Source organism: Calliopsis andreniformis, unplaced genomic scaffold (assembly GCF_051401765.1).
Source record: "Calliopsis andreniformis isolate RMS-2024a unplaced genomic scaffold, iyCalAndr_principal scaffold0150, whole genome shotgun sequence".
In the NCBI taxonomy this organism is placed as follows: Eukaryota; Metazoa; Arthropoda; class Insecta; order Hymenoptera; family Andrenidae; genus Calliopsis; species Calliopsis andreniformis.
The window spans coordinates 142,501-152,500 of NW_027480559.1; the positions used below are offsets into that span (position 1 = coordinate 142,501).

General features: G+C 55.8%; 1 non-coding gene and 1 pseudogene across 1 annotated transcript in view; both read right to left on the reverse strand.

Annotated features, from left to right (window-relative positions):
- Positions 1-5,636: 5,636 nt before the first annotated feature.
- Positions 5,637-8,545, reverse strand: LOC143187698 (large subunit ribosomal RNA; annotated as a pseudogene).
- A 1,355-nt stretch (positions 8,546-9,900) lies between these two features.
- The window catches only part of LOC143187690 (5.8S ribosomal RNA), a 155-nt gene continuing 55 nt past the window's right edge, over positions 9,901-10,000 (reverse strand). The window contains exon 1 of the ribosomal RNA XR_013003254.1: positions 9,901-10,000. This exon is cut by the window's right edge and continues 55 nt beyond it. This is a non-coding gene — a ribosomal RNA (5.8S ribosomal RNA).

Here is a 10,000-nt window from a genome sequence, read left to right on the forward strand (position 1 = left end):
GAGTTTAGTCCTCAACTTGGGCCCGAGGAGGTCCGCCCAGCCCGCGGCGGCGTACGCTACGATCGGGACGAAAAGGCCGGCGTACATAATACGCATGGCACGATGTCCCAACCCCCAATTTGTTCGGGCTAGCCGCGCGAACGCGTGGAACATTCGCACGGTTTTGACACTCAAATGCTCGACATGGGATTTAACACCCAGTCTTTCATCAAAGTGCACTCCGAGATACCTTACGGTAGTCCTCAGAGATACACATTTCCCGTATATCTTTATCGAAGGGGGTCTTCCTCTATCCAGAGAACCTTTCAAGAAGATCATCTCGGTCTTGGTCGCTGACAACGTGAGCTTCTGGCCTGCACACCAGGTAGTCAACACGTCCGCGACCATTTGGCCTCTCGCCTCCAACTGATTCCTTGAGTCGCCATAGACGAGCACAAAGAGGTCGTCGGCATAGGCTAGGTGTTCGGCGAACGGAAGGTTCGCAATGAGCTGTAGGACCTCGTCAAAGACTAAGTCCCAGCAGCTCGGACCGAGAATCGACCCCTGCGGACAGCCTTTGGTGACCTTCTTCGCAACACGAGAGCCGTGGGCGACCATAGTCACCTCACGGTCGGCGAAATAGTCAACCATCAGGCGGTAAAGATTTCTTGGGCATCCTCGCGCTCTCAAATTCATGAGAACGCTCGGCCACCAGACATTATCAAAAGCACCAGATATATCGAATGAAAGACCCAAGACATACTTTTCCTCCCGACCGGACAGCAGTTCCCGGAGCTTTACCACGGCATCCTCCGTGGATCGCCCAGGTCTGAATCCGTATTGTCGGTCAGAGCAGAAGTCTGGGTTCAGGAACACCCCGTACAACCTGCGTGCTATCACCTTCTCGAGACATTTTCCGAGTACCGAGAGTAGACAGATGGGCCGATACGACTTCGGATCCGCTTCAGGTCTGTCGGGCCCTTTCAGAATAGTCCTAATCAGGCCGACTTTCCATCTTGCCGGAACCACTCCATGTTCCAGACAACCGTTGTAGAGCTTCAGCAACTCTTTACGGATTACTCCGAAAGAGCGTTTTAATGCATCCACTTCCACAAGGTCTAGTCCTGGACACTTACCGCTTTTCAGGCTTGAGACTGCGTCTGCGACCTCCTTCCCAGTGAAGACGGGCTGGTCCTCGGTGGGTGGGTCATGCGCTACCTCGCGCCTTATCCGCCTCTGGTCGCGCGTGTCCTCCTCGGACTTATCATCCGGGATTAACGCATCCAGAAGTGCGGAGGCGGTGGAGCTAAAGTCCATCGTATGGCCGTAGTGCGTTCGAATGTTCGACACTGCCGTCTCAGTACATAGCTTGTCTCTGGTGAGTTTATACACGAGGCCCCAGGGCTCTTTGTTCCCCTGCTCCGTCACAAAGTTTTTCCAACTTTGCAACTTCGCAGCTCGCACTGCAGACGAGTAGGCCTTTCTCTCAGGGAGATACTCCGCCTTTCTCGCCGCTCTCTCTTCCGGATCTCGCTCTTGCTGGAAGGCCCGTCGGAGTCTGTTGACTCGACGCTTCCGCCTGGTTAAGTCCGGTGTCCACCAAGGGACGGACTTGGAGTGCCACCGCTTTGGACGCATAGAGCTCTCGCACGCGTGGATGATCGATTGCTCGATATCCTGCGCGAAAGATTCAACGTCCGCTCTGCAGCTCAAAGGAGCGCGAGCGGTCAACGACTCACGTCGTCCTAGCAGCGCCCGTTCAAAAGCAGCCCAATCTGCCTTGCGTGTCTGGAACCTACCTTTCCGGGCCTGGTTTCCTTCTACGCCGGCGAGCACAAGATCGAACCTTATGGCTCTGTGATCGCTGGTCGTCCAATCCTTATGGACTTTCCAGTTTCTCACTGACTTCGAAAAGTTTTGCGTTGCAAGTGTGACATCAATCCACGACTCTCCGCTCGGGCTGGAGTACGTAGGAATACTACCAGCCTCGTTCAAGACCACCAAGTCGTGTTGGGCGATAAACTCAATGAGCTTCTCACCCTTGGCGTCAGTCTTCGACCCGCCCCACAAGGGGGACCTGGCGTTGACGTCGGCCGCGATCACGACCCTACAGTGGCGTAGAGCACTAAGTGCTCTGTCAAGTCGCCTCAGCCCAACTTCCATGTCTTCACGCCATTGGAAGTATTGGCTGATGAGGTAAAAGCTCTCAAAAGAACCCCCTATGCTAACACAGGAGAGGTGTGTGTCGCACAGTTGCGAGATTTTGACCACGGACACCCCTGGGTTTCTGACAGCTACTGCTGCCATCACCGGGACTGCGCCCGTGACTACTTTCGTCGCAACCCCAAGGCCGGGGACTTTCCCACAGACGCCGTAGGGCTCCTGCGCGAGCAGCACGTCGATACCCCTGCTTCGCATTAGGGTGTTTACTTCGTCCGTAACGTCCCGGGCGCCTCGCATATTATGCTGCAGCACCCGGAGTCTGAACGTTTCGACGTCGTTCTCGGCTCTAGCCATAATTTGTTCGAGAGATTACCTGCTCCCAAGCGGCCTTATAGGACGCACAGGTTCTGTCTCTCGTACTGTGGCTGTGCTTTTTACCTCCTGCTTTGCAGTTGGAACAAACGGGAGGTTTGTCCCTGCTCTTGCAGGAGGCAAAGGTATGCCCCTTCTCGGAGCAGTGACCGCATACCTCCGACGACTTACATCGCTTCGATGTATGGCCAAAGGCCTGACACCTGAAGCATCTCACTACACTGACGAAGTCCCGCACACGGCAGGATCTCCAGTCAATGTAGACTCTCTCCTGGGCCTTCAGTCTGGTTCGCACTTCCGGACTGACTTCAATGACCCAGTTGGCAGCCTCCTTATCGCCTTTAGACCCGGTTGAAAACCGGGGCTTGACGGCAGAGGACACGTCCTTCTGGGCCAAGTCAGGAAGATTTTGCTTCCAGATACATCTTAGGACCTCGTCCTTCTTCATCCTTTTCGGAACGTCGTACACAATAAGTGACGGGTTCCTTTTGGACGGGAAGGTCACGGAGAGACCCGCTTCCTTGAGCCGGCTATTCCCGGCAATCGCATCAAGATCCTCTTTGCGCACGGTCTCGACGACGATGCCACCGGAGTGGATGCGTCGGACCGCCTTCACGCGGATCTGCGATTGAGCCGGTTTCACCAGGGAGAGAACAGTGCGCTTGGTAGCCTCACTGTCCTGCTCCTTACCCTTCGGCGGGAAAATGCGCACCGAATTAGTCGGTGGGCGCACCGCGTCTGGGGCAACTCTGAGGCGGTCGACCTTTACCTTGTCGGCATAGGTCATCGCACCTGACACCGGTTGGGAAGGCGCCGCCGGACGAACCTTTAGCGTCTTCCGTACCACGCTCTCTACGGACGCTTGCGAACGCTTAACGTCGCTGCGTACCGCGGCCAGCTGCCCTTCGAGAAAGCTGTTCCGGAGAAGCAGCTGTTCTACGAGCTGGTAGAGCGCGTCGGTGTGTCCAAGGATTTTCGAACCGCAACCCTTGCTGATCTTCGACTCCGGTCGAAGACAGACGTTACGAATGTCCGTCACCTTGGATCTAGCGTCGTCTCTGATGAGACGTAGGGGTCTTACAGACCCCTCTTTGTGCCCAGGCGCAGTCTTAGACTGCGCCTTTCCTGGCTTGCCTGTCGTTCCAGCTTTCGCTTTCGCGACAGGCGGCTTTTTGGAGGCGACGGCTTTCGCCTCGCCTCCCGTACCCGCGGCTTGCACGGCTTTAGCAGCCGGCTTGCCCTTCGCTTTGGCGGGAGAAGACGGGGGTTCCGTCTTCACCACCGCCACCGTATCGGGTTCGGTACGCACCGCTCCCTTAGGAGCGGGCCCCTTCGCCGATTTCGACGCCTTGCTGCTCGCCTTCTTGGAAGGCTTTGCAGGCAAGGCGCTTTGGCCCTCGGCGCCCGCAGTCTCAGATGCCTTTAAGGCATCCGGCGGTCCTGCGCCAGGGGTAACGTGGGAGTCGCTCGTGCTCGGAGCGGCTCCCTTCTTGGCCTTCTTACGGCTGGGTTTGCCAGCCGTCTTCCAGCCTTCCGACGACTGGGTCGGCAGATCGGGCGTATTGACGCCCTGCTCCACCTTCTCAGTCGCCGATCTCGCAGGGGTCGCTTGGGTTGCCTCAGCACCCGTCGCTTCCCCAGGGGCGTCCTTGGCACCCGATCGGGTAACCATTTTCGCCCCAACGTGTAGTGGGTTTGGTAATTTTGTTTCCATATCAATTTGTTCATTTCATCCCGATGCGTGTCCCAGCCTCCACGGACCCTCATATGGAACTCGGCTAGCCGAGTTAGGACATCACCCGGGATATAGTCCGCCAACCACGGCTGACGAGTTTCGCTCCCCATACAGCCCCACAACCGATGGTTCACTAGTTCGCCCCCGTGGCCTGCTTCCTCGCCCATCAGAACCCACTCGTGCGAGACGTATGGTCGTTCCAAGCCGATTGACTAGGCACAGGGCTGTTTTCTCGCCTAGCCGCCCGTCTAGCTGAAGCGAAGGCCAAAGACATGTGTTGGGTGCGCGTCATCCCCGCAGAGATGAGCCCCCTCAATGCCCAGGATCCCCTTTTCCAGCGACACGGGTCGCCGCGCACGGCAAACACGCGGGAGGCGTTTATTAAGGACAGACACCTCCCTGTCCGTAGCCCGCTCCTTTTCTGGACTCACACAATGCATGGAGCTAGGCGCTTGAGCGCAAGGCCCTTTGAGCCGCTTCGCTACTGACCGATCTGCTTGGCTCTTGCGCCCTTCGTAAAGGGGTAAGCCGACCAGCGGGACCACTTGGAGGTTCGATCGCGTAACGGTTTGCAGCATGAGAGGCTGTGTGTCAGTCTGAGGACTGTACGCTTCATACTGCCAACGAGCCCATCCTCGGATGGCCTGGCGTCCAAGCCCCGGTAGCGTACTGCTTTCCGGGGGCGAGGACAGCGTCCCCGTTGGAGCCAGCTAAGTGCCCGCGGCGTATTGCTTTGGGCAACCCAGCGCACACTACAATACCCGGGTTTCCAGCGGCGTATTGCTTTTGCACCTATGGTAAGGGTCAATGACCCGATCTTAAAATGCTCCAGTGCACAAATAGAACTAATGCTGTGCAGCCGAGGGGGAACCCAAACCCCACCGACTACACAGCGTTCCCGGCCGCACAAGGCGGCTCGGCCATTTTTAGGCTGTCACCTATTCTATGGGTCCAAGACCCGATCTCAAAATGCCCAAATAGAGCTAATGCTGTGCAGCCGAGGGGGAACCCAACCCCTCCGACTACACAGCGTTCCCGGCCGCACAAGGCGGCTCGGCCAACTTAGGCTGACACCTATTCTATGGGTCTACGACCCGATGTTCATCGTTCAAAGTGCACAAAGAGCATTATTGCTGTGCAGCCGAGGGGGAACCCAACCCCTCCGACTACACAGCGTTCCCGGCCGCACAAGGCGGCTCGGCCAATTTTAGGCTGCAACAGTGCGCGACCCCAACGATCATGTTCTGCATTGATGGGGACGCTTCTGAGAGGGCCCGATAAATCGGTACCACCTCTCGGCGCAAGCCACCACTTTGAGGACGAGTTCAGCGGCTCCTCCCGAGTCTCGGATACTAGTTTGGGCAAGCCCAACCCGACACCTCAAGCGACATTGGGAATCTTTACCGCTCCCGCCAGTAGATAGGGACAGAGGGAATCTCGTTAATCCATTCATGCGCGTCACTAATTAGATGACGAGGCATTTGGCTACCTTAAGAGAGTCATAGTTACTCCCGCCGTTTACCCGCGCTTTTTTGAATTTCTTCACGTTGACATTCAGAGCACTGGGCAGAAATCACATTGCGTCAACACCCGCGGGGGCCATCGCAATGCTTTGTTTTAATTAGACAGTCGGATTCCCCTGGTCCGTGCCAGTTCTGAGCCGAGCGTTGAATGGCGGCCGAAGAAACGACACGCGACGGCTGAACCGACGCGGAAGCCTCGCAGCAAGGAAGATCCGCGGGAGGCCAAGGCACGGGACCGAGTTCGGATCCCAGGACGTCGACCGAAGTCTAAGACCCTTCACCTCGCCCAGGCCCGGCACGTCAGCCAGACCCGCTTCCCGACCAAGCCCGACACGCCCCGCTCCTCAGAGCCAATCCTTATTCCGAAGTTACGGATCCAATTTGCCGACTTCCCTTACCTACATTAATCTATCGACTAGAGGCTCTTGACCTTGGAGACCTGCTGCGGATATGGGTACGAACCGGCGCGAGACCTCCCGTGGCCCTCTCCTGGATTTTCAAGGTCCGAGGGGAATATCCAGACACCGCAGCAACTGCGGTGCTCTTCGCGTTCCGAACCCTATCTCCTTGCTAGAAGTTTCCAGGGAACTCGAACGCTTATACAGAAAAGAAAACTCTTCCCAGATCTCCCGACGGCTTCTCCAGGTCATTTTGGGTTACCCCGACGAACACTCAATGAGGGCCCGGATGTTAAACGGTTCCGCTGCCGGGTTCCGGAATAGCAACCGGATTCCCTTTCGCCCAACGTGTGTGTGTCTCTTTTTTTTATCTTTCAATTTATCTCTTTGTATAATAATATGTTTGCAGACATTGATTTTAGGACACCACATTTGCATAGGATTTCTCTTAGGGCTTAGGATCGACTGACTCGTGTGCAACGGCTGTTCACACGAAACCCTTCTCCACGTCAGTCCTCCAGGGTCTCGCTAGAGTATTTGCTACTACCACCAAGATCTGCACCGACGGCGGCTCCAGGCAGGCTCACGCCCAGACCCTTCTGCGCACACCGCCGCGACCCTCCTACTCGTCAGGGCTTCATGGAGGACGGTCACCAGTAATGGCACCGTCCCTCCCCACTTGCCGCTGACGGCAGAGTATAGGCGCGACGCTTCAGCGCCATCCATTTTCAGGGCTAGTTGCTTCGGCAGGTGAGTTGTTACACACTCCTTAGCGGATTCCGACTTCCATGGCCACCGTCCTGCTGTCTTAAGCAACCAACGCCTTTCATGGTATCCCATAAACGTCGACTTAGGCGCCTTAACTCTGCGTTTGGTTCATCCCACAGCGCCAGTTCTGCTTACCAAAATTGGCCCACTTGGCACTCTAATCCGAAATCTCGTGGCTTCAATGAACCAAGCAAGCCAGAGATCTCACCCATTTAAAGTTTGAGAATAGGTTGAGGTCGTTTCGGCCCCAAGGCCTCTAATCATTCGCTTTACCAGATGAGACTCGACGCGTCCCCGAAGGAACGGAGGAGTGAGTGCCAGCTATCCTGAGGGAAACTTCGGAGGGAACCAGCTACTAGATGGTTCGATTAGTCTTTCGCCCCTATACCTAGTTCCAGCGATCGATTTGCACGTCAGAATCGCTACGGACCTCCATCAGGGTTTCCCCTGACTTCGTCCTGACCAGGCATAGTTCACCATCTTTCGGGTACCAACGTGTACGCTCTAGGTGCGCCTCTTCTCGCAATGAGAACGAGACGCCCCGGGAGTGCGGAGCACTATGCAGCGCCCATCCTCCCTCGGCCGACGCAAAGGACGACCTTCACTTTCATTTCGCCTTTAGGTTTACTCATCCCAATGACTCGCGCACATGTTAGGCTCCTTGGTCCGTGTTTCAAGACGGGTCCTGAGAGTACCCAAAGCAATAGCGCCGCCGACAGGTAATTCAAAGCTTGGCCAGTCCGAGGGCTCCGCCGGCTAACAGCTGGCCAGGCCCGTGAACGGGAAAGACGTCCGTACCACAGGGCAAACAAAGCTGACCGAGCTTGCGGCGGGCCTGACGCACCGTTCGAATGAGAAGACTGGTTGCGGCCCGATACCATCTGGGGGAACACCGTCGCGCAGCCGGTCGGGTCACCGAGGGTCCGTCGCGCACGCACAAGGCGACGCAACGGTCTAACCGCCCGGGCCGTAGACCGACACGCAACGGGTCGCGACGTCCTACTAGGGGAGAAGTGCACGTCTACGTAGCCGGAACGTTCGCCGTTGGCCGTAACATCCGTGCGCCCTCCTTGCGGAAAAGCGACGGACACCCCTTTCGGGGTTTCGCGCACCAACGGGAGCCAGCATTTGTCGACGATGAATCTCCCCTTTCGAACTTTTGGGTTTCTCAGGTTTACCCCTGAACGGTTTCACGTACTCTTGAACTCTCTCTTCAAAGTTCTTTTCAACTTTCCCTCACGGTACTTGTTCGCTATCGGTCTCGTGGTTGTATTTAGCCTTAGATGGAGTTTACCACCCACTTAGGGCTGCATTCTCAAGCAACCCGACTCTAAGGAGAGACCCTCCCGAGACGCGCACCGGTCGCTACGGGCCTGGCACCCTCTATGGGTAAATGGCCCCATTCAAGATGGACTTGGACGCGATGCAACGTCACGGGATAAACGGATCCTCCCGAACACTACATTTCCCTGCGGCAGTACCGCGGGATTCAGTGCTGGGCTCTTTCCTGTTCGCTCGCCGCTACTAAGGAAATCCTTGTTAGTTTCTTTTCCTCCGCTTAGTAATATGCTTAAATTCAGCGGGTAATCTCGCCTACTCTGAGGTCGTCGTATACGTGTTAAATATATCACACACGTAGAGTGATATATTTTATATATGTGTAAAAATGACGAAAGAAGCTGTGGCGTAATCCTCGTACAACGGGGGCACACAACCGAGAGAAGCGGACCAGGCAGAGTGTGTGAACGAATGTTACGAGAAATGGGAAATGAGAGAGAGACTTGAGATCATGTTCGATGCGTCGTCCCAACTTCGCCGTGTGCCTTCGGAATATGTTGTCGTAACGCAACAGCAGCGTTTCCAAAGGTAAGGAAGCTCCTCGTAATTCGCCAGAAGTGATCAGCGGAAAGTAAGTCACATCGTCCTTAATGCGCCACACCAAAGCATCTTCGCGTCTCGTTTAATTCGATCTAAAGGAGAGAGACTCTCGCCAGGCGACTGCCGGTATGGTTTAACGCCCGTCCGCTTGCTTTTTGTATAGCTTTCGTGGACTGGACGACCGGACTTGACGCGCGGTCTCTCTCGGCGATCGACTAACGCGAAGACATGGGGCGACCGGACGCTGCTACCTTTCCACCTCCTCCTTCTAGGAGAGAAGTCATCCCTATGTGATGAGTCATATATATGGCGGCTGTGTAAGCCTCGCCAAAGAGGATTCAGGATACAGAAACAAGTTGTAGTACAACACAACACATTCACGGAGCCACAAACGACTCGACCGAAACGTGGCCGGGGAAGATGCATCCCGGAACTTCATCGTTTCGACGAATGAGTGCCTCCTTTTCGCGTTGTTCCTGCAACAAGACGATCCCTCTAGAATCCCTGGGGCTCTGTTTCTCGTCATACATTTCTTCACCACACTACACGGGTGGGGTATACGCGATCTCGTGTTCATGCTCACTCGCACACCCTTTCATTGTCCTTCTCTGTAGTCTCACGACAAACTCTCTTGTGTGTCGTTGCGGGTTACGCACGCCTCTTTCTTACACGCATCATTTCAGACTACGTCGGGAGCGCGGATGAAAACTCGCACGAAAAGCGAACGCTGTCTGTTAACAATCACGAGGGTATTTGGCGAGACACGGAGGCTGGTCGATGATCGTACGTCCGCGCGCTTGCGTCCGGAGCGGTGCACATACACACACGGGCGGTCGACAAATTAAGCGACTCACGACGCCGTGTGAAAATTAGCACTCACGCAAGTCCGGAACGACAAAGCAACGACGATGACGACGATGTCTCCAGTCATCTGCCGCGTACACACAACCTTCTTCCCTCCATGACGTCTAGAGCGTATTCTCGCTTGTTTTCGTGCGACCGCGGCAAACGCCGACGAACGGTCCAACAATCGCTCGTACGTGACACCGAGATGCCAACGTAAGCAGTCTTAAGGTTACGTGAACGACCCTCAGCCAGGCGTGGTCCAGGAATTGTATCCGTGGACCGCAATGTGCGTTCGAAATGTCGATGTTCATGTGTCCTGCAGTTCACACGTTGACGCG